Source organism: Nycticebus coucang, chromosome X, assembly GCF_027406575.1.
Source record: "Nycticebus coucang isolate mNycCou1 chromosome X, mNycCou1.pri, whole genome shotgun sequence".
NCBI lineage: Eukaryota > Metazoa > Chordata > Mammalia > Primates > Lorisidae > Nycticebus > Nycticebus coucang.
This window is the reverse complement of record NC_069804.1, coordinates 139,820,001-139,844,722: the sequence shown is the minus strand read 5'-3', so window position 1 is coordinate 139,844,722 and position 24,722 is coordinate 139,820,001. Positions and strand designations below refer to the sequence as shown.

The 24,722-nt window shown below is 50.7% G+C and overlaps 1 long non-coding RNA gene across 6 annotated transcripts in view; it reads left to right on the top strand.

Moving 5' to 3' along the window:
- LOC128578326 (uncharacterized) overlaps positions 1 to 24,722 on the top strand; it is a 106,644-nt gene that overhangs the window by 42,083 nt on the left and 39,839 nt on the right. For 3 of the 6 annotated variants that reach the window (XR_008377698.1, XR_008377701.1, XR_008377696.1), the window contains one exon: positions 14,210 to 14,288. The exons of 1 other annotated variant lie outside the window; for it this stretch is intronic. This is a non-coding gene — a long non-coding RNA (uncharacterized LOC128578326). Of the gene's footprint in view, positions 1 to 4,707; positions 4,784 to 14,209; positions 14,289 to 24,722 lie in introns of all 6 variants that reach the window. 2 more of the 6 variants (XR_008377699.1, XR_008377700.1) reach the window with 1 other exon arrangement.

Genomic DNA, 24,722 nt, shown 5'->3' with positions numbered 1-24,722 from the left:
ACAGGCCTTTGGTCGGTCATCAGGAGGGGGGACTCTGGGTTTCCCTGGGGCAGAAGGGTGTCTCTCCAGGCCTGGTGAAGGATACAAGACCAAGATTACCCAGAAAGACAGAGTCTTGGATTTGGTCCAGGGGAGAGTTTGGGATTGCTCAGGGAACATAGCAAGTGGCCGAGTGCACTGGTGCCTTCACTCCCACGTCCCTCTCCGTGTACTCATGTCAGCACCACGGGCAGCATTGTGCCAGGACCAGCTTGGCTTATGGGTCTAGTGAAGAGGACAGGTCCATTTGTAGGAACCCATCAGGAAAGGCAGAGGCCTGGGCCAGTTCCCCATATCTTCACAAATGTCCCAGAACATTGAGAAGCCAGTGGTCTTACAAGGGAAGAGAGGTGCTTATCCAAGTATATGTGGCTGAGTCATGTTCCATAGAATGTTACAGTGGGATGGGACCCAGGGCACCCTCTAGAGCAGTGGTTCTCAATCTGTGGGTCACAACCCCTAAGACCATCGGAAAACACATCCTGCATATCAGATATTTACATTACTATTCATAACAGTAGCAAAATTACAATTATGAAGTAGCAACAAAAATAATTTTATGGTTGAACATGAGGAACTGTATTAAAGGGTCACGGCATTAGGAAAGTTGAGAACCACTGCTCTAGAGGGTAGGAGGTGTTATTTCTGCAAGGAGGGAGGGAATGCAGGCAGAGTGAGGTGGTGGGCCTGTGAGGCCTGACTTCTAAGGCACGCGGTGTCTTTTTGGGAGGAAAGATCCTGGAGAGGGCGGTGGGCGAGGGCATGGGCTATTCTTGAAGCAGGGTCTCCCTCTTGCTCAGACTGGGCTCAAGCTTGTAAGCTCAAGCAATCCTCCTGCCTTGGCCTCCCAGAGTGTGAGAATTACAGTCCTGAGCCACCATGTCTGGTCCGAAAAAAAGTGTCTTATGGGTAGCACCTGCTCCCCTACTGTCAGCCCATGGGCTGCTAGAGTGAAAAGGGCTCAGTGCTTATGCCCCCTGTCCGGTTTGGGGTTGCAGTTTCTGGTAACCCTTGGCTCCCCTCCAGGGCCCTGTTGGATGCTGGTCACCCTGGACCTGCTGGTCCAGCTGGCCTTTGAGTGGCCACCTCTGAGAGTGGCCAAGTCAAGAGTGTTTCCTGGTGGACAGGGGTGGGATTGGATGCAACCCTGTGTCCAGTCTGCATCTTGTCCCTGAGAGCTCATGAAGCCCCCGGTGCTGATGGTGTAAATTAGGAATTGGGTCCCCTCAGGTTGGGTTGGTGGCCCAGAGCCTTGCAGCACAACTATTCTCTCTTTGTCAAGAAGGCAGGTGAATAGGATCCTACAGAGGCCAGGCTCTTGGCTATACAACATGAGCGCTGCAGGTGGGATTGGGCTCCCGCAAAGTGGCCAAGACTGTGTTCTGCCATGTGGGACAACAGCTGTCATTTATTTTTTCCTCCATAAAGGGCTGAAGGAGTTGGCCTGGGGGGCGGGGGGGGCAAGTGGGTATTTGTGGAGTAATACTGCCATCTAGAGGAAGTGGTTTGGCGAATATGGAAAGCCCTGCCTATGACTTCCTGGGAAAGAGTGGCTTGGAAGTGCAGTGGTGGTCCAGGAGGACATGAGATGGGGCTACGGATGGATCAGAGCTCTCTATAGGCCTGAGGGAACTGTGAACTGAGGTCGTTTTGGGTTTTTTTTTGTTTTTTTTTTTTTTTTTGAGACCGAATCTCACTATGTCACCCTTGGTAGAGTGTCAGGGTGTCACAGCTCACAGCAACCTCAGATTCTTGGGCTTAAGCAATTCTCTTGCCTCAGCCTCCCAAGTAGCTGGAACTACAGGCACCCACCACAACGCCCGGCTTTTTTTTCTTGCAATTGTCATAGTTGTTTTAGCTGGCCTGGGCCAGATTCGAACCCACCAGCCTCGGTGTATGTGGCGGGCGCCGTAACCACTGTACTATGGGCACCAAGCCGAACTGTGGTAGATTGGACTGTGCAAGCACTAGGATAGCCAGCATACCTGGCAGGTCCTATACAGGAATCCCAGAATACTGACCCTGAAGGCAGCCATTTCTGGGAAAGATGGGAGAGGGAGCCCTCCAGTCTGGGCTATGCTGTTTGGCCTCTCCCCCTTTTCCTGTTGCCTTACTTGCTTCAGGGTGTTAGTGACTCTTGCAGAGGCCTCTCCTTAGGTTTGCAAGTCTCTTTGTCAAGGGAGCAATCATGTGAGCCCATACCTCTGCAGACTTCTTTTTATGGCTAGCTTGCCTGAAATTCCAGAAAGCCTCAAGGGAATGATCAGGAATATTCCTTATTTCCTGGTTTGCTCTACATCTGCTGGTCTCAGCCCTGTGCTTGGCCAGGGAGCTTTTAAGTCAAAGAGGCTGGGTGACCCTATGTAAATGTCATCACTATTCGATTGATTAGCCTTTTTGTCCTAATTTCTTCCACCTTGTTTTTCCCTTCTGCTTTAGCCCCATTCTCTTTCTTCCTCCTGTTTTTTAGACTCACACATATCAGTGAGATCCGCCATGGCCATAAGCAATGTGAATAGCGCTGGTCACACAGGCCTTTCTCATAGACCTTTTACACCTGTAGCCTGCTATTGAAGAATAGCTGTGAGTCATGTTCTTTGTCAGTTCTCATCTGCCTGGAGCTGTGCTACCTATTCTAGCCTAAGGATATGGCAGGAAGTATCAAGACCCAGGACTGCACTCCTTTTCTTTCATACCTACTGGATGGTTTCTGAAAACCATTCCTTGTGCTGTAGTACCTCACCTTGGCGAGTTTCCTGAATTATTGCTGAGGAGAAAAATGGGCACTCAACCTTTCTGGCCAACTGACCTTTTCTTTACCAATCCACTGGTTAGGGTGTGTAACTACAGGATCTCATAATGTCCCAACCCATAGCTGTAAATATGATGGTCTCAATGTGCTCCATTGGCCTGGGCCAATGCTCTAGCACAGCCAGACTCACAGAACATAGACCTCCACATGTGTAAACCTGAGTGGGTCACAAGGACCACTAGAGGCCAGAGAATGAAACATCTCTGAAATGTTCCCCAATTGTAGTGCATGACAATACAGACTCAAAGTCCTCTAACTCCAGAGGACAAGGGCCAACTTGACCTATTGATGCCTAGTGGGTGCCAGCACACTCTGCACAATGATAGAAGATTCTCAAAACGGCATCCTGTGCAGCCTGTGATGTGGACTTTCTTTGACAGGAGTAAGAGGAAATCACACAAAACTTGAGCTACAATGCACCTCTGTTACTGTTTCTTATTTTATTCTGGTGCCCAGTAATCAAGATGTTCATCCTCTCTACAAGAGACAGCCCCTAACACTGTGGCTGTTGGCCCTGTCTCTTTACATGGCTGGACCTAGGTTTTCCAGATGGACTGTTAGGTCCAGATTTCTCTGTGGCCTTGACTCCCAGGACAGTGTCCCTCTTCTTCCTCCAACTGGGCCCCTTATCAGTAACAAAGATCTAGAGCAGCAGTTCTCAACCTGTGGTTCGTGACTCCTTTGTTCAGTTTGTAACAATGCGGCAATTAGGAAGGTTGAGAACCACTGATCTGGAGGCAAGTGCCCTGGAGTTGATTCTGCTCAAGCTTCCCAAATATGGCGGCCTTGTCTGAATGGCCTCCCGAGACACACAGGCCTGGCAGCCTGGGCCTCATTGGTGGCCAGGCCTGCCTCCATCTCTTTCTCATTAAACCTGAAGTCGTCTGGGGTCCTCAGGTGCAGCCTGAGAATTCTTTGATTTCCCCAAACCTTCTCTCCTCTCTCTGAGGCCTTCCCATCAGTATACATAGAGTATCTGGAAGCCATACTCAAAATTTTCCACATGGTGACACTGTTGCTCCACAAATACCAACCAATTTGGTCTCACAGGACTCTCCAGCCTTTACAGATTAAAAAAAAAAAAATTCCAAGGAATGCCCAAATTGAATTCAAGCCCTAAAAGTGGAAGTGGAGGTTTATTTTTTCTTTCAGGTAGTGAGGATAAAGGTGTGTGTTTTTCTCAGGCTCTAAGAATGGAAGGTGAGTGTGTGAAAATGTTCATTAAGAAAAGCAGATGTGTGGCTCGGCTCCCATAGCACAGTGGTTATGGTGCCGGCCATATGTACCAAGTGTGCCGGCTTCAAACCCAGCCCAGGCCAGCTAAACAACAATGACAACTGCAACAAAAAATAGCCAGGCATTGTGGTCTGTAGTTCCAGCTACTTGGGACGCTGAGGCAAGAGAATCGCTTAAGCCCAAGAGTGTGAGGTTGCTGTGAGCTGTGACGCCACAGCACTCTCCCCAGGGCAACAGTTTGAGACTCTCTCTCAAAAAAAAGAAAAGCGGATGTATCAATTTATCCATTGATACGTTATTCCTTCATGAGCTTTAAGTAAGAATTTACCATAATGAGGTACCCAGTTTTCTTTTCTTTTTCTTTTTTTTTTTTTTTTTGCAGTTTTTGGCCGGAACCAGGTTTGAACCTACCACCTCTGATATATGGAACCAGTGCCCCACTCCTTTGAGTCACAGGTGCCACCCGAGGCACCCTGTTTTCTAGGTGCACCTGTGAATATTATGTTGGTCCTTTTGGTAGAATGGTTGTTTTTATGGGGATATTGACTCGTAGCCTGAAGGAAGCTGAGTATCTGGATTTCCCTCTTATCGTAAAGTTGTTACCCTTATCCTGTTCTCAGGGAGCCAGGACTAGACCCAAGGAGCCAAGGCAAGCACACTGAAGGAGGAAACTGCCTTAGCAGCAGTCCAAAGAAGGTATAGTAAGCCATTGTGGGAGCAGCAGGAATTGACAGGAGCCATGTCATGTGAGAAGACTGGGAGTATGTAGCCCTGTGTCACCTCCAAGGGTCTCTGGTAGTTACTTCTCAATGAGTATCCCAGGTTGAGATTCCAAGGTTCAGGAGGAGTGCCCAGTAGTTCCAAACAGTTAGGTTAACTTAGTAAAGGCCTTTGGTTCTATAGTCCCTTGTGGCAAAGTGTGCATGGAAATGTGGCTGTGATGTCTACTTAGTTCCCACCCATTCCTTCATGCATACATCGATGGGTTAATACACATATACCGACTTTCTTCCTTAAATACACGTGTTTTTCCCTTTTTTATTTTTAATTTTCTTTCTCCTATGACTACGTTGGTAATGCCACTGTGGCTAGAGATTTCAACCAATTAAGGAAAAAGTTCTTACCATTGTATGATCCCTAATCCCAAATTGTCCCTCTGCCTTCTACACCTCTTACCATCCCTCCCTGAAGTGAGAAGGAGATGACCCTTTTTCCTGTGTGTATGCTTCCCTCCTATGCAAATGCATGAAAATGCAGAAGTATGTCTCCTTTTGGCCTTCTCTCTGACCCCACCAGGCTCTTATGAAATAGATTCTTTCTGCTTTCACAAAACACATGCCCCCTGGCCTTTGCACATGTGTGCAAAGTCAACATCCTACCAGAACTTTCAATTTCTTCCCAGTAGCAACTACCTGGGATGCTCATTGTTGTCTTTGGGGAAGCAGCAGGATAATTTATTTACTGTGTCTCTTCTCTTTGGACATTTGGTTTTTGTTTTCTTCCTATCTTCTTTTCTTTGAAACAGGTTTGGTAGTGAGTTTGTTTGACAGGGTGAGTGTGTGTGTATATGACAGATACTACAAGTAGTGTTTGTGTTCACCCAGAAGCCAACTGTAGGTTACATTGAGACACAGCCACTTCCAAGAACCATTTGCCCTCATCCCTGTGTAGGGATCATGGCGAAATTCACCCTTTTCCTTTGGTTGATTCACTGAAAGATCAACTCATAATTAGGACAGATTAGAAAGAGAAAAGTAGAATATGGAGTATGGGTGCCACAAGTGGTTGCTAGGGAGGATGAATAGGTAGGGAAAAAAGTGGGGGAAACAGATTGACTTGTAAATTAACCTGAGTGACAGATAGTGTGTTTTAAATTATTTGGGCCCAGTCTGCTAGCATTCAGAGGGAGAAAAGGAAGTCAGTTGCCTTCTTCAATCATTGATCTAGTCACTCTGGTTTTATGCAGATAGAGGGAAAGCCCTTTCCATTGCTTTCTGATTGTGAATGGCCTTTAATTCAAAATATTCTTTATATTAAGTAGTCATATTTTGGGGTAAAATTTCCTTAGCTCCTTCACTGAAAAGTCAGTATGGTGGATCTGTATGCAGCCAGACTGAATATAGCTGCTTCCTATTCCTTTTCTAGAAATACAAGCTCCAGGTCCCTTAAGGGTCTGTTACTGTATTTATGGGTGGTGAAGGAAATAGCCTTGTGATGATATTTTGATATACATATATTTCTCCATAGTCACACAGTATGAATGCGAGGAGAGAAGGAAGCTATGTGAGGACAGATGCCCAAGATGGGCTGGTTGTAGTTTTTACTGACTAGAAAGCCAAGAGTGAGGTGTCCTATTTTTCAAACAGGATTGTTCTGGGAGAGCTGCTTCTTTATGACAATCTGAAATGATTTCCTATAATTTCCAAGAGATAAGTAAGGTTGATTTTCATTCTATAATTTCTACAGAAGTCAGAACTAACCTAGAGGGATTTTCTTTGCCAATTCCATGACTCCCTTCCTTGTTATAACTTTATGAGGGGAAATGGGATACAGTACAAGGGTTCAAGTAGAATGAAGGATAGGACCACCTACACATACAGAGATAAAAGCAAGTAGGAAAGCACGGCCCATGGAAGTTCAGAGCAGCCATCCAGGCCAGTTTATTTTTTTTCATTGCATAGTGAGGGTGTTTCTACTTCTGCTCAGACCTGCCATGGTCACAGTTAGATATCCTCAAAAATGTACACCCATTTATGGGGAAGAAGATGGAAACACTTCGACCTTGCATAGTACATGTGAATCTATAAAAGTCCACACACTTAACATGTGTCTTACATAGCAAACTTCTATGTAGACTTTGTCCACAGTTAGGCCTGGGCAAAAGAACGGAAAATGGGGAGAGAAACTGACAGAGGGGGAAGGGAGGAAAAAGCACGGACAATCCCATACAGAATTTTTCAGGTCATAGTTGGGAAGTGGGCAAGGAGACCTAATAGTGGTGTATTGTGTTCCTTGTGTTTACTCTGTCTTATTTACAAAGCATTGTTTCTGGGCCATGTGTTATTTGCATCTGTGTTGGAGGCATTCCCCATTCTCATCATCCCCACCTGATATCAGTAAGGTGTTGATGAGAATATGTACCCATTTATGGGGGAGATGCCTTATCTTCCCCCATGTCTTTGTCCGACATAGCACACAGAAGTCCGCACAAGTACACACCCTTCTACAGTTGTGTTACACAGCCAGCCTCCAGGTGGGAGCTGGCGGCTCCAGGCTCTGCATGAGGAGAACGGTGTCTCACAGGCGCTGCCCTCCCATGGGCCCTAGTCATGCCTTCAGCCCCACGGGCTGCCAGGGTGAGATGGGCCCAGGCACTCAGGCCCACTGTCAAGTGTTACAATTTCTGATGACCCTTGGCTCCCCTCCAGGGCCCTATGGGATGCTGGTGGCCCTGGACCTAGTGGTTCAGCTGACCTTTGAGCAACCTTTGAGAGTGGCCAAGTCAGAATGTTTGGTGGTGGGCAGGGGCTGGGGTTGGCTACAACCCTGTGTCTAGTCAGCAACTTATCTGTGAGGGTTCAAGCAGCCCCTAGTGCTTATGGTGTAACTTTGGGATTGGCTCAGGTCGAGTCTGTTCCCCCAGGCCTTGCAGGGCAACTATTTCGTCTTTGTCAAGGAGGCAGGTAAAGAGGACCCTCCAATGGCCAGGCTGCTGGCCACACCACCACATGAGTGCTGCAGGTGGGATTGGACTCCCTGGAAGTGGCCAAGACTTTAATCTGCCATGTTGGACAGCCACTGGCTTTTTTTCTTCAGTAAAAGGTGGAGGGAGTAGACTTGGGGGGGGGGGAAGGGCAGGTGAGCATTTGTGGAGCAATACTGCCATCCAGAGGATCTTGTTTGGTCATGAGATGGCCTGGGACTTCCTGGGGAAGAATGACCTGGAAGTGCAGTCATGGTCAGGAGGGACAGGGACAGGGCCATAGACAGATCAGAGCACTCTGCGGGCCTATGGGAAGCATGACCACTGGCAGATCAGGCCGTGAGGCCACCAGAGACTGACAGCAGGCCAAGGCCAAGAGCCAGCACGCCTGGCGGGTCCTGTAGAGGAAGCCCAGTCTGTGGAGCCTGGTGGTGGCCATGTCTGGGCGGGACTAGCAGAAGACTACTCTGGGAGTTTCCTGTCTGGGCTTTTGGCCTGTTCCACTTGGGAGGCTCCAATAAAGATTCCCAGTTTTCCTGCACTCTTACAGTCTTATTCTTAGTGTTGCAGGTATTGGCTTTGTGGACTTCTCCCGTGTTAACAACATTACCTAAAAGTACCTGCAGCCTCAAGGCTGTGACCAAGAATATCCCTTGTTTTCTGGTTTCCTCTATATCTGTTTCCTGATCTCACACCTGTGGTTGGGTAGGGAGCTTGCAATGAAGAAGGACAGATGACCCTGTATAAGTGTCATCACTATTGGATTCAGTTGCTCTTCTCTCTTCCTTTCCCTACCTTTTTTTCCTAGCTGCTTTAGCCCCAGCCTTCTTCCTTCTCCCTATGTCTCACAGATTGATGCCTATGAATCAGACCTGTCAAGGCCAGGAACAATGTGGATACTGCTGGGTACACAGGACTTTCTCCTAGACCTTGACCACTCAATAACCCACTACTGAAGAACCACTGTTGTGGGTCACTATCTCTGCCAGTTCCACCTGCCTGCAGCTTTGCTATGTGGTCCCTGCTAGCCCAAGGATATGGTAGGAAGTCTTACAGCCCAGAAGTGTACACCTTTTCTTTCATACCTACTAGATAGTTTCTAAAAAGTGTTCCCCAAGCCCCTTTACCCTCCTGAGTTTCCTGAATTCTTGCTTAGTGTTCTTATGTGGGCAGAGCCTCTAGGCTACCTTACCTTTTTCTTTGTCTACCCCTGTGGCATGATGTTGACCTAGAGGATCTGATCATTCCCATCCCAAGGCTAGTAACCTAGTGGGCTCAGTTTACTCTTTAGGCCTCAGGCCACATCTCAGGACAGCTAGATCCAGAGAATGTAGACCCCACCACCACATGTCTGAACCCAGATTTCTTCTACAAGAAGAGGATCTAGGCCATATATCCACTGGCCAGGGACCAGGCATCTGTGATAGGTTCCTCACCAGTAGTACATGAGCATTGCAGACCCATGTCTCCAGACTCTGGAGGACAAGAGCTGACTTGACATATTGATATTCAGTGGGTGCTGGCACACTGTGCACAATGGGAAAAGATGCTAGGCATGGCATCCTGTGGGGCCTATTAACCCAAACTCTCTTTGACAAGAGAGAGAGGAAATAACATAACTTGATCTGCCAGGCGGCACCTATGGCTCAGTGAGTAGGGCACCGGTCCCATATACCGAGGGTGGCGGGTTCAAGCCAGGCCCCGGCCAAACTGCAACAACAACAAAAAAAATCGTCAGATGTTGTGGCTGGTTCCTGTAGTCCCAGCTACTCAGGAGGCTGAGGCAAGAGAATAGCCTAACCCAAGAGCTAGAGGTTGCTGTGAGCTGTGAGACTCTGTCTCAAAAAAGAAACAAAAAAAACTTGATCTGCCATGTACCTCTGTTACCATTTCTTGTCTTGTTCAGGTACCCAGTAATCAGGATATTCATCCCTACAAGCAACAGTCCCTAACATTGTGGCTGCTGGCCCCTTCTCTTTAGATGGTTGAGTCTAGGTTTTCCAGATGGACCATTAGGTCCCAGTTTCCCAGTGGCCTTGATTCCCAAAGAGATCCTCTTCTTCCCTCAACCTTGCCACTGCACTAAGAGCAAAGATCCAGAGGCAAATTCCCCATAGTAGCTTCATTTTTTTTTTTTTTTTTGAGACAGAGTCTCACTTTGTCAGCCTTGGTAGAGTGCTGTGGTGTCATAGCTCACAGCAACCTCAAACTCTTAGGCTCAAACAATTCTCTCACCTCAGCCTCACAAGTAGCTGGGACTACAGGCTCCCACCATAATGCCCAGCTTTTTAAGAGATGAGGTCTTGCACTGGCTCAGGTTGGTCTCGAACCTGTGAGCTTAGGCAATCCACCCGCCTCAGCCTCCCAGAGTGGTAGGATTACAGGCCATCCTGCAGTAGCTTCAGCACCAGATGTGTTTTGTGGCGGCTGCTGAGGCCTAAACACCATGGCCTGCCCAGCCGGGAAGCCCAGGGCCCCATGGTAGCCCACCCTGACTCCATCTCTTTCTCTTTGAACCTGGAGTCACACCATGGGGTGGGCAAGTCTAGCTCCAAAGTTCCCTAAGTTTCCCACACCTACCCTTCTCTCAGAAGCCTCCCTATGTCTAGACACAGAGAGGGACTAGAAGCCATACTTAAAAAGTTTCCACTTGATGGCACCATTGCTCCTGAAATGTCAACCAATTTTCATCCCATGTCTCTTTCTCCATCCTTTACAGATGCCAAAGAATGCCAAGAAACGCTCAAAATTGATTAAAGCCCTAGGAGTGAGGTGTACTCTGTTGGTGTGGTGAGAGAAAGGTGTTCTTTGTTCTCAGACAGTAGAATATATATGTGAAAATGTTCATCAGAGGAAATACATAGAGCCACCAGGATAAATGGCTCATGTCTTTAATCCTAGAACTTTGGAAAGCCAATGCAGGCAGATTGCTTGAAGACACGATTTTTAGATCAATGTGAGCCAAAGTGACAACCTGTCTCTACAAAAAATTAGAAAAATCAGTAGAACATGGTAGTGTATGCCTGTAGTCCTAGCTACTTGGGAGGCAGAGGCAGGAAGACTGATCCCAAGGGTTTAAGATTAAGCCCATGTAACAGAGTAAGACTCTGTCTCACCAAAACAAAAAAAAGAGGTGTATTGATACGTCCATTGATATATCCTCCCATCATAACTTTTTTGGCCAAATATAATAATGAGATATCCAGTTCTCTGGATACATCTGTGGGTAGGATTATGGTTCCTCTTGAATAGAAGAATGGTTACTCTTAAAGGGATATTGACCCAAAGCCTGAAGTGAGCTGAGTACCTGGATTTCCCCTCTTATCCTGCAATCATTACCTCTGTTCTGTCCTCAGGGAGCCAGTACTAGCCACAAGGAGCCAAGGCAAACACACTGAAAGAGCAAACTGTCTAGGAGCAGGCCTGAATGGGGTAGTATGACATGATGGGAGCAGCAGGATTTGACAAGGGCCATGTAAGGGAGAAGACTGGGAAGATGTAACTCTGGGTCGCCTACAAGGGTCTCATGTAGTCCCTCCCTATTGAGTAACTCGAGTCAGAGTTCCAAGGGTCATTAGAAGGCACGTGGTTCCACATAGGTAGGTAACCTTGATGACAGCCTTTGATTCTTCAGCCCCTTTGGGGAAGCTCTACGTGAAAGTATGGCTATGCTTTCCACTCAGCCACCACTCATTCACTCATGCATGCATTTGTGGATGAATACACACACACTGACTTCCTTCTTTGAATTTGTGAGTATGTATGTTTCCATATTCCTTTTTTATTTTTTTCTCCTATAACTACATTGGAAATGCCACTTTGGATGGAGTTTCTCCCAGTTAAAGCAATAGTCTTTAATATTGCATGATGTTCACTCTCAAGTTGTCTTTCTTCCTTCCATCCCTCTTGCTCTCCCTAAAGTGAGAAGCGGATATGATTTTCTCCTGTGTGTATGCCTCCAGTGTTCTGTGCAAATGCATGAAAATGCAGAAGTATGTCTGCTTTTGGCCTTCTGTCTGACCCCATCAGACTTTTACGTAATAAAGTCTTACACTTAGCTGCTTTCCCAAAATATATGTACCTTGCCTTTGTATGTGTGCAGAATTAACTTAAAAAGTTAGATACTTTTCATTTGCCCTGGAACAAATACTTGGTTTGCCCATGTCTTCCTGGAAGCATGTGGAACACCATTTATTTATTATGTCTCTCCTCTTTGGTTTCTGTTTTTCTTCATCCTTTCTTTTCTTTGAAACAGATGTGGTCTTGAGGCTGGGATATAAAGTCCTGGTTATAACAGGGTCCAGTGTGATAAGTACATCAAATGCCTACCTGCCCTTACTTGTGGTTAGGGCTGGTGGGCATTTGTGTAGAAATACTGCCATCCAGAGGAACTTGTTTGGCCATCCCACAAAGCCCTGCCTGGGGCTTCCTGGGGAGGAGTGGCCTGGGAGTGCATTCCTAATGGGGGGACCATACCAGCAGACAGGGCCATAGACACATCAGAGCTCTCTGGGGATCTGGAGGAAGCATGTCCCATGGCAGATCAGGCCATGGGGCCACCAGAGACAGGTGGCGGGCTGAGGCAGACACTCAGCACGCCTGGCGGGTCCTATAGAGGAAGCCCAGACTATGGAGCCTGGTGGTAGCCATGTCTGGGCAGGACTAGCTGAAGGTTGGAGCAGGGAGTTCCTTGTTGGGTAGTGGATAGTTTGCCTGCTGCTCCTTTCCTTATCAGCAATGGGCGGGGTGTCTGAAATCTCTTTGTCCATGGAGCACCCCAGTGAAGGACCAGTCTCAGCCCCAGGGCTTCTGAGGCCATTGGTGGCTGTGGTGGCCAGTGCAGAGACAGTCAGTCTTCCTAGGTCAGAAGTCCGGCCTTGTGGGACCCTGTGGGGACTGCAGCCAGACTGTCCCTTGAGGCCACCTCTGCAAGCCCCAGACCAACCAATGTGACATACGGTGCTGCCCGGCTCCCTTCCCTTGTTGTGTCCAGGTGCCAAGCAATCAGGCAATAGGCTTGGAACTGGACCACTGTCCCTGGTGGTCATTTGTGGCTCAGGGCCTTTCCTGTGTGCTCCTATTTAAGTACGCAGGACTATGGTTACTAATCAGGAGTGGGGACTCTGGGTTTCCATGGGGTGGGAGGAGTGTCTTTTGAGGTCTGGTGAAGGGCACAAAGCCAAGGTTACCCAAAAAGATGGAATCATTCGTTTTGGCCTAGGCAGATCTCACTACATGCCAGGAGGGAGAGCTCCGACGGGCTTAGAAGACATAGTTAGTGGCAGTGTACACTGGCACCTTTGCCCCCGCAATCCTTTCTGTGTCCTCACATCAGGGCCATGGGCAACATCAGGCTGGGGCCAGCTTGGCATGTGGGGCTGGCAGGAGCTTGGAAGACAGTTCCCTTTGCAGGAACCCATCTGGAAAGTCAGAGGCCTAGGCCAGTTCCCTGTGTTTTCTGACACATCCCGGAACATTGAAAAGCGAGCCATCTTCCAAGGGAAGAGAGGTGCTTGTCCAAGTGGGTGTGGCCAAGTGATGTTCTGTAGAATGTTACAGTGGGAAGGGACCCAAGGGACCCTCTAGAGCAGCGGTTCTCACCCTGTGGGTCGTGACCCCTTTGTTCCATTTGTAACAACGTGGCAATTAGGAAGGTTAAGAACCACTGCTCTAGAGGATCCCAGGTGGGAGGTGTTATTTCTGCAGGGAGAGAGGGAAGGAATACAGGCAGAGTGAGGTGGTGGGCCTTGAAGGCCTGACTCCTTAGGCGCAGGGTGTCTTTCCGGGAGGAAGGGTCCTAGAGAGGAGAGGAGAGAAGAGGGCCTGACCTCCCACCCATCTGAATCCAGAGAGAGAAGGAGGTGGACATGTGCACCCCTCTCTGCCCATGAGCACAGGGACCACAGTGCAGACTTACGGTCACCCTCCATGTAAGGAGAGCTTGGCTGGTGTTCATGAGTTATCCTGTCCAGGACAAAAAGGGAAATGTCCAAATATGACTTGCCTGGCCTTGGATTTGGGGATGGAGAGGGGTTTTGGGGGTTGGTGATAGCAGCAGCAGAGGAGGGAGCATCTGTCTGTGGAGCTGGTGGCATGAACTTGTGCTCCTTTGTGTTTGCCTTGAGGCCTGTCAGTCTCCTTATAGGATTGCTACTACCTTTAAGTGCACCTTTCATGGTTTGGGGGCAGGGATGTGACAGCTGACTTGGGGGAAGGAGGGAAAATTCACTAGCACAGAAAGAAAAATGAAAAGTATAAAGGAAAAGGGGAGGCAGAGAGAGAATGGGGAGATGTAGGAGGGAAGAAATAATGTTATGGGGATCTTTGCACATTCTCTTTTGAGGGTCACAGTTGGGAGTTAGGCAAGGAAGCTGAACTTCATTATCCTGTTCATTTTGTTTACTGTGTCTTGTCAACAGAGCAGTGTTCCTGGGCTGTGTGTCATTTTCATCCATGCTGGAAATTTTCCCCATTCTCATCATCCGTGACACAGTTTTGGTAAGGTATTGATGAGAATATTTATTTAGGGGGAGATGCCTTGTCCTCGTCCATGCCTCATCAGGCATAGCACACACAAGTCTGCACAAGCACACACACTTCTATAGGTGTGTTACACAGAAAGCCTTCTGGTGGGAGCTGTCCTCAGGTGGTCCCAGGCCCAGTGTGAGGAGAATGGGTATCTTACGGGTGACACCAGTTCCCCTACCATCAGCCTGCCAGGGTGAGAAGGGTCCAGGCCCTCAGGCCTGCTGTCTGGTGCTGACAAGCACCATGTAAGGTGCTTGTCACTCTGGACTGGTGGTCCAACTGGCCTTTGAGCAGCCTCTGAGAGTGGCCAAGTCAAGAGTGTTTCCTGGAGGACAGGGGGTAGGGTTGGATGCAACCCTGTGTCCATGGGAAAGAGGGATATCTCAACTATTGTAGTACAGCCAGCAATGGGTATAGAAGCCCAGAGTCTGTACTTGTTCCTGGGGGCTCAAGCAACTCCCAGAGCTTACAGTATAGCTTAGGGATTTTGTCTAGTGGGGACAGGTTGGATTGGTGGCCCCGGGTCTTGTAGGGCAACTATTCCCTCTTTGTCAAGGAGGCAAGTGAAGAGAACTCTCCAGCAGCCAGGCTCCTGACCATACCAAATGAGTGATGCAGGTAGAATTGGGTTCCCCAAAGGGCCAAAACTGTGATCTGCCATGTTGGAAGCTGCATGTGTTTTTTCCTTATGAAAAAGGGGAGGAAGTGGACCTGGGGGATGGGGAGATGGGCATTTGTGGAGTAATACTGCCATCCATAGGAACGTGTTTGGTGATTATGTGAAGCCATGCCTGGGACTTCCTGGGAAGGTATGGCCTGGGAAGGTAGTTGTGGTCCAAGGAGGACAGGGACAGGTGATGGGTCCTCAGAGGGGTCTGAGCTTTTTGGAGTCCTTGGGGAATTATGGCCTGTGGCTGATTAGGCTTTGGAAGTACCAGATCAGCCTTAACACCCAGCAGGTCATGTACAGGAAGCCCACAAGGAGGAGCCCTGTGGTGGCCATGTCTGAGCAGGATGAGGGGAAGGTGGGGCTGTGCATACTTTCCTGGTGCCCTTTCCCTTAGGAGTAAAGAACAACATCCCAGGTGACTCTGGCCTTCTGTACCCATCGGTGGTTGTAGTACCATAGCTGAGATGTCCCTCTTTCCTATGAAAGAAGGAGGATGCCTCCCCCTGAATTCAAACCTCTGGGCTGTGAACATTGTTTCTTCTGCCCCTCTGCAGGCTGCACTGCTCACTTTCTGTGTTGCCTTCTGTCTGGCAGAGGCCTTTCCTCAGTGTTGCAGGTTCTAACTCTCCAAGGGGATCTGGGGCCTAAGGCTGCTGCCTTTGAGGACTACTTGTTATTTGTCCACTGTCCCTGCAATTCGAGGGAGCCTTTGTCCCATGATCCGGAATAGGCATTTGTTTCCTTTTCACCCTCAGTTCTCTGGGTCATAACTCATGGTCACCCTAGGAGCTGGGAATTGAGATCATTCAGTAATCCCTATCTCAGCCTCAGTACTATTGGTTTCAGTTCACACTCAGTCCAACTTTTCTGACCCCAGTTCCAGCCTTTTCTTCCTTTTTATATCTGTCTGATCCACCCCTTATAGAGCAGGCCTGTTATGGCCAGGACATGGTGTGTTCTCTTGGACATAGAGCTGTTCCTCATATAACCTGATGTTGCCATTAGCCCCCTTTTGGGGAACTTCTGTCGTGTGTCTACCATTTGCCAGCTCCCACCTGCCTAGAGTTGTGTTTGCTGATAAGCGCCTGCTCAGGGATCTGGAAGGAAGGCCAAGCCCTCTACTTTTTTTTTCCCACACCTCCTATATGGAGGCTGAAAACCGTTCTGCAGCCCCCTCCATTTCACTTGCCTGGGTTTTCCAAAGTGTTGCCTTGTTGTCCTAAGTGAGTAAAGCCTTTTGAGCTGATAACTTTCCTCTTTGCCAAGCCCTGGGGCAGGATCTGCATCTATAGGGTCTGACTGGTCTCTTAGGTGAGGCTGTGAGCATGGTGGTCTCAGTGTGCTCCTTCGACCCAGGCCAACTTTGTGGGATACCTAGAGCCATACAGCATTCACCCATACACGTGCGAATACATGTGTCTTCCACAAGGAGAGGAGTATGTCATAGTCCTCTAGTCCTAGCTACTTGGAAGGCTGAGGCAAGAAGTTCACTTGAACCCAAGAGTTTGAGGTTGCTGTGATCTATGATGCCAGGGCACTCTACCAAGGGTGACAAAGTGAGACTCTATGTGAAAAAAATCAATCAATAAAAAGACAGATGAAGAGGACCCTAGAGAGACCAGGCTCCTGGCCCCACAACATGATCCCTGCAGGTTGGATTGGGCTCCCCCAATGTGGCCAAGACCTTGATCCACCATGTCAGGCAGTGGCTGGTATTTTTTCCTCGGCAAAGGATAGAAGGAGTGGACTTGGGGAAAGGATAGGTGGACATTTGTGGAGCAATACTGCCATCCAGAGAAACTTGTTTGGCCATCCTGCAAAGCCCTGCCTGGGAAGGAGTGGCCTGGGAGTGCAGTCATATCAGGGGATACCAAGGAACGGGGCCACAGATGGACCAGAGCTCTCTGGGGGATTGCATAAACATGGCCCACAGCGGATTGTGCCATGGGGTCACCAGATACAGGCTGAGAAGGATGCCCAGCACAACTGCCGTGTCCCCCATAGAGGAAGCCAATACTGTGGAGCCTGGTGGTGGCCATGTCCATGCGGGCCTACAAGAATGTTGGGAAAGGGAGTTCTGTGTCCAGGCTGTGGGCATTTTGTTTGGTGTTGCCTCCTTTGGAGCAATGGGCAGGACAGCTAAGATGTCTTTGTCCACAGATGTTCCAGTGAAAGACCACTCTTAGCCCTTAGTATCTTTGACAGTTGGTGGCTGTGGAATGTGGAGATGATCCTTCTTTCTAGGCAGGAGTAGTATCATGTGGCACTGTGCAGAGCCCACAGCCAAACTGTCCTCTGAAGCAACCAATGCAAACCCTAGCCCAATGAACTTAATATACAATACAGCGCTGCTCCCCTTCCTTCTTGTGTCTATGTCCCAAGTGATAGTAGGATGGGAGGTAGGTAACTGTCCATTCTGTTCACTCTCCACTATGTCCATTGACTTTAGGGCTTCCCTATGTGTTCTGCTTGAAATACACAAGCCTTTGGCCAGTCATCAGTAGTGAGGACTCTGCATTCTATGGGACAGAAGGGTGTCTCTTTAGGCCTGGTGAAGGGCACTATGAGAAGATCACCTAGAAGGAAGGAGAGGTTGGGTTTGGCTCAGGGGCACTGGATCCTTCATCTCCGTGTCCCTCTGTGTGTCCTCATGTTGGCGCTAGGAGTGGAATAGGGCCAGAACAGCTTGGCTTGTGGGGCTGGTGGGAGCGTGGAGGACATGTCCCTTTGCAGAAACCCATCTAGAAAGGCGGAGGCTTGGGCCAGTTTCCCGTGTTTCCTCACATGTCCAAGAACATTGAGAAGTGAGCAGTCTTCCAAAGAAAAAGGGGCGCTTGTCCAAGGGGGTATGGCTGAGTCATATTCTGTAGAATGTTACAGTGGGAAGGGACCCAGGGGACAGGGAGGGAAGGAATGCAGGCAGAGTAAAGTGGTGGGCCTCTGAGGCTTGACTCCTTAGGCGCAGGACGTCTTGCTGGGAAGAAAGGTCTTAGAGAGGAGAGGAGAGGGCCTGCCCTCCCTCCTGAATCCAGAGAGAGAGGGAGATGGATGTGCGCACCCTTCTATTCCCATGGGCTCAGGGTCCACGGTGCAGAATTAGATTTACCTTATACTTAATGACAGCTTATCTCATATGCATGAGTTGTACTACCTGGGACAGACAGGGAAACCTCCAAGTCTCACCTACCTAACCTTGGTTTTAGGGATCCAGGAGAGGCTTTTGGTATTGCTGGTGGCAGTGGGAAATGTAAAAGTGACTGTTTGTGGAGCTGGTGTCTTGGGGATTGTGCATGTTTGTGTTTGCCTTAAGGCCTGTCAGGCTCCTTGCAGGATGCTACAACCATCAAGTGTAGCTATAGGGTTTAGGGGCAGGGATGTAATAGCTGAGGTGGGGGGAGGAGGGAAAATACACAGGGCAGAGAGAAAAATAAAAAGTATGACAGAGAAGGAGGAGTAGATAGAGAATCAGGCAGGTTCAAGAGGAAAGAACGTACGTTATTGGGACCCTTGCATATTATATTTTGGGATTCATATTCGGGACTGACGAACAGAGGCTGTACATCATTGTCCTGATTGATCTGTTTATTGAGTCTTGTCAACAGTGCAGTATTCCTGGGCCATGCATCATTTGCATCCATGCTGGAGGTAGTCCCCATTCCCATAATCCGCAACCGAGTTTCGGTAAAGTGTTGAGAATATGTATACTTAACTATGGGAAGAAGCCTTATCCTCATCCATACCCTTGTCCATGTCCTTTTCCATGTCCTCGTCCACCATAACATACAAGAGTCCAGACAAGTACACATGCTTTCACAAGTGTGTTACACACCCAGCCTATGGGTGGGAGGTGTCCCTAAACAACAAGAGGGAAGGGGTGTCATACAGGTGGTACCTGCTTCCCTGCCATGGGCCTTAGCCATTCCTTCAGAACCACGAGTGGCCCGCAGTTCCTGGTGACCCTGTGCTCCCCTTCAGGGCCCTGGGCGATGCCACCCATCCTGGACCTGGCAATCCAGCTGACATTTGAGTAGCCTCTGACAGTGGCCAGGTCAAGAGTGATTCCTGGGGGTCAAGGGGGTAAGCTTGGATGCACCCTTATTTCCAATCTGCATTTTGTCCCGGGGGACTCAAGCATCCTCCAGTGCTGAGACTGGTGTGCCTTGGGGCAGGTAAAGAGGACCCACTAGCAGCCACACTCCTGGCCATACCTCTTGAGAACTGCCAGAGGGATCAGGTTCCCTGGAAGTAGCCATGAGCCTGATCCCCCAGGTTGGACAGTGGCTGGCGTTTTTTTCCTCAGCCCAGGGCGGAGGGAGTGGCCCTGGGGAAAAGACAGGTGGGCATTTGTGGAGCAATACTGCCATCCACAGGAACTTGTTTCGCCATTCCGTGAAGCCCTGCCTGGGAGTGCCTGTAGAGGCTTGGGAGTATACTCTTACTCAGGGGGGACCAGGGAACAGCACCGGGGACTGATCGATGCTTTCTGGGCTGCTGGGGGAAGGGTGCCTTGCTGCAGATTGGGGCCATGGAGTACCCACAGCCAGGCGGCAGGCCGAGGTGGACACCCAGTACGACTGGCGAGTCCTGTGGGGGAAGTACAGGCTAGGAAGCCTGGTGGCGGCCATGTCTGGGTGAGTCTAGAGGAACTTGGGCACAGGGAGTCCTTGCTCAGGCCTCTGGGCAGTTTATTTGGCATCCGCTCCCTTACAATCAATGGTCAGTCCAGCTAGGATATCTCTTGTCTACAGGGAACTCCAGTAAGGTCCACTCTTCACCCCGGGTGTCTGTGGTCATTGGTGGCTGTGGTGGCCAGTTCGGACATGATCCTTCTTCCCCAGGCAGGAGTAGGATCATGTGGCACCGTTCAGGGCCCACAGACGAACATTCCCTTGAGCACACCAGTGCCAAGCCTGGCCCAACCAAGGTGACATACAGTGCACTCCAGTAAAGGTTCCCACTTCACCCTGGGTGTCTGTGGCCATTTGTAGCCATTGGTGTCTGTGGTGACCACTACAGACATGATCCTTCTTCCCCGGGCAGAAGTAGTATCATGTGGCACTGTGCAGGGCCCACACCCAAACTTTCCCTTGAGCCCAAGCCTAGCCTAACCAGTGTGACATACAGTGCAGCCCTGCTCCCCTTCCTTCTGCTGTCTTCATCCCAGGTGATCAGATGGGAGGTGGGAGGTGGGTCATTGTCCACTATGTCCATTGACTTGAGGTCTGGCCTGTATGCTCCTCCTTGGGTACAGAGGCCTCTGGCCATTAATCAGGAGTGGGCGTTCTGGGTTTCCATGAAGCAGGTGGGTGACTTTCTGGACCTTATGAGGAGTACAAAGCCAAGATCACCCACAAGGATGGAGTCCTTGGATTTGGCCCAGGCCGTGCTTGGACGGGCTCAGAGGATGTAGCCAATGGCCGTGTGCACTGGGTCCTTCGCTCCCATGTCCCTCTCCGTGTCCTCACGTCGGCCCCACAGGTGGCATCGGGCCGTGGCCAGCTTGGCTTATGTGTCTAGTGGGAGCTTGGAGGACAGGACCCATTACAGGAATCCATCTAGAAAGGCAGAGGCCTGGGCCAGTTCCCCATGTGATCTCACACGTCCCAGAATGGTGACAAACAAGCACCCTTCCAAGGCAAGGGAGGTGCCTGTGCAGGCAGGTGTGGCTAAGTCACATTTTGTAGAATGTTACATTGGGACGGAACCCAGGGGACCCTCTAGAGCTATGGTTCTCATCCTTCCAATGCCGTGGCTCTTTAATTCAGTTCCTGTGGGTCGCGACAGGGTCCCAGGTTGAGAACCCCTGCTCTAAAGAGTCCCAGGTGGGAGGGGAGGGTGGGAGGGGATGCAGGCAGGGTGAGGTGGTGGGTCTGGGAGGCCTGACCCCTTAGGCCTGGGGCATCCATCTGGAAGGAAACGTCCTAGAGAGGCGAGGAGAGGACAGGCCTGCCCTCCTACCCACCTGAATCCAGAGAGACAGGGCGGGCTACATGTGCACCATTCTGTGCCCATGAGGACAGGGATCCCAGTGCAGACTTACATTCATTCCCCTTCCTTCCAAGGACAGCTTGGCTGGTGTGCCTGGCTTTTGTTGGCCGGGACGGAGAGGGAGAAATCAGACAATGACCTGCCTAGCCTTCGCTGTGGGACTCAGCCAGGGCTTCTTGGGTCAGAGGCCGGTGTTGGCGGGAGCCGCGGCGGGGGGGGGGGGGGGGTGAAGTTGTGGGTGGTGATGGTGGTGCGGCTGATCGTTTTGGCGGTGGAGGACATGGCTGAGGCAGCTCCGAGTGTCCACGGCACTGGTGGCTTGGCGCTTGGGCTCCATCACATTTTCCTTGAGGCCTGTCAGTCACCCTGTGTAATCACTACCACCTTTGAACGCACCTAGCATGGTTTGGGGGCAATACCTTGATGTGAGGTTCAGCAGCCAAGAGGAAGCGCGCACATATGGACACAGGCCCGGGCACACACATGGCATCCTGCATGCAGGGACGGACAGGCACCCAGTGAGGGTCAGGAATGGGACAGGCGTGTGTCGGAGGGAAGGAGTGAAAATCAATAAGGGGAGAGGGAGAAAGGGATAAGATGGAGGAGTGTGGCAATGTGAGACTCAGAGAGACATAGGGACAATATGAGTGAGAGCAAACATATTGTGGGGAACCTTGCAAGGTGATTTGGGGAGTCATTGGTGGGAGGTGGGACAAGGAGGCCGAATGGTGGTATAGTGTGGTTCTTGTGTTTTCTGTGCCTTGTCGACAGACTACTCTTCTTTGGCCATGCATCATTGGCATCCATGCTGCAGGGAGTCCCATGCTCATCTTCTGCTACCCAGTTGTGGTAAGGTGTGGATGAGAATATGTGTACTTCTCCATGGGGGAGATGCCTTGTGCTCGTCCATGTCCCCGACCATGTCCTCGGCCGGCATAGCACACCTGAGTCCCCACGAGTACACATGCTTCTACATGTGTGTTGCTCAGCCAGGCTCCGGGTGGGAGCTGTCCCCAGGCAGCCCAGGGCCCAAGGGGAAGGGAAGGAGTGTCATAAGGGTGGCACCTGCTCCTCCTCCCTTTGGCCATAGCTATGCCTTCAGCCCCACGGGCTGTCAGGCTGAGGCCCACAGTCCTGGGTTGCAGTTTCTAGAGACCCTTGTCTCCACTCCAGGGCCATGGGGGATGCACTCACCCTGGACCTGGCCATCCAGCCGACATTTGAGTGGGTTCTGACAGTGGCCTGGTCAAGAGTGATTCCTGATGGGCAGGGGGTAGGCTTGGATGCATCCCTGTGTGCAATCTGCATCTTATCCCTGGGGGCTTAAGCATCCCACAGTGCTGAGAGTGGTGTCATCTGGGGCAGGTGAAGAGCACCCGCCAGCAGTCATGCTCCTGGCCACACCAATTGAGCACTGCCAGAAGGATCTGGCTCCCCGGAAGTGGCCATGAGCCTGATCAGCCATGTTAGACAGCGGTTGGCATTTTTTTCCTCAACAGAGGGCCAAGGGAGTGGCCCTGGGGGAAGGGCAGATGGGCATTTGTGGAGCAATACTGCCATCTACAGGAAGTTGTTTCACTGTCCCATGAAGTCCCGCCTGGGACTTCCTGGAGGAACTTGACAATACAGTCATGCCTGGGTGGGAGAAGGGAATGTCACCGGAACGATCTGTGCTCTCTGCGCGGCTGGGGGAAGGGTGACCTGTTACAGATCGGGCGATGGAATCTCCACAGTCAGGCGGCAGGCCAAGGCGGACACCCAGTACGACTTGGCGAGTCCTGTGGGGGAAGGCCAGGCTGTGAAGCCTGGTGGCGGCCATGTTTGGGTGGGACTAAAGTCCTTGGTCGGGACTCTGAGCAGTTACTTTGGCGTCCGCTCTTTTACGATCAATGGTGAGGCCGGGCTAGTATGTCTCTTTGTCCACAGGGCACTCCAGTAAACGTCCACCCTTCACCCCGGGTGTCTGTGGCCATTGGTGGTTGTGGTGGCCAGTGTGGACATGATCCTTCTTTCCCGGGCAGGAGTAGGATCATGTGGTACCTTGCAGGGCCCACAGACGAACATTCCCTTGAGCCCACCAATGTCAAGCCTGGCCCAACCAAGGTGACATACAGTGCACACTCCAGTAAAGGTCCACTCTTCACCCTGGGTGTCTGTGGCCATTGGTAGCCATTGGTGGCTGTGGTGGCCACTACAGACATGATCCTTCTTCCCCGGGCAGAAGTAGTATCATGTGGCACTGTGCAGGGCCCACACCCAAACTTTCCCTTGAGCCCAAGCCTAGCCTAACCAGTGTGACATACAGTGCAGCCCTGCTCCCCTTCCTTCTGCTGTCTTCATCCCAGGTGATCAGATGGGAGGTGGGAGATGGGTCATTGTCCACTATGTCCATTGACTTGAGGTCTGGCCTGTATGCTCCTCGTTGGGTACAGAGGCCTCTGGCCATTAATCAGGAGTGGGCGTTCTGGGTTTCCATGAAGCAGGTGGGTGACTTTCTGGACCTTATGAGGAGTACAAAGCCAAGATCACCCACAAGGATGGAGTCCTTGGATTTGGCCCAGGCCGTGCTTGGACGGGCTCAGGGGACGTAGCCAATGGCCGTGTGCACTGGGTCCTTCGCTCCCATGTCCCTCTCCGTGTCCTCACGTCGGCCCCACAGGTGGCATTGGGCCGTGGCCAGCTTGGCTTATGTGTCTAGTGGAAGCTTAGAGGACAGGACCCATTACAGGAATCCATCTAGAAAGGCAGAGGCCTGGGCCAGTTCCCCATGTGATCTCACATGTCCTGGAATGGTGACAAACAAGCACCCTTTCAAGGTAAGGGAGGCACCTGTGCAGGCAGGTGTGGCTAAGTCATGTTCTATAGAACGTTACATTGGGACGGGACCCGGGGAACCTCTAGAGCTGTGGTTCTCAACCTTTCTAATGCTGTGGCCCTTTAATTCAGTTCCTGTGGGTCGCGACAGGGTCCCAGGTTGAGAACCCCTGCTCTAAAGAGTTCCAGGTGGGAGGGGAGGGTGGGAGGGGATGCAGGCAGGGTGAGGTGGTGGGTCTGGGAGGCCTGACCCCTTAGGCCCGGGGCATCCATCCGGCAGGAAAGGTCCTGGAGAGGAGAGGAGAGGACAGGCCTGCCCTCCCACCCACCTGAATCCAGAGAGACAGGGCGGTCCACATGTGCACCGCTCTGTGCCCATGAGGACAGGGATCCCATCCCAGTGCAGACTTACATTCATTGCCCTTTCTCCTAAGGACAGCTTGGCTGGTGTACCTGGCTTGTGTTGCCCGGGATGAAGAGGGAGAGCCTAGTCTTGGCTGTGGGGCTAAGCCAGGGCTTCTTGGGTCAGAGGTTGGTGTTGGTAGGGGCTGGGGGAGTGGGGTGAAGGTGGTGGGGGTGGTGAAGGTGGTGCGGCTGATCGTTTTGGCGGCAGAGGCCATGGCTGAGGCGGCTCCGAGTGTCCACGGCACTATTGGCTTGGTGTCTGGGCTCCATAGCATTTCCCTTGAGGCCTGTCAGTCACCCCGCGTAATCACTACCACCTTTAAATGCACCTGGCATGGTTTGGGGGCAATAACTTGATATGAGGTTCGGCAGACAAGAGGAAGAGCGCACATATGGACACAGGCCCAGGCACACACACGGCATCCTGCATGCAGGAATGGACAGGCACCCAGTGAGGGTCAGGAATGGGACAGGCGTGTGTCAGAGGGAAGGAGTAAAAATCGATAAGGAGAGAGGGATGAAGGGAT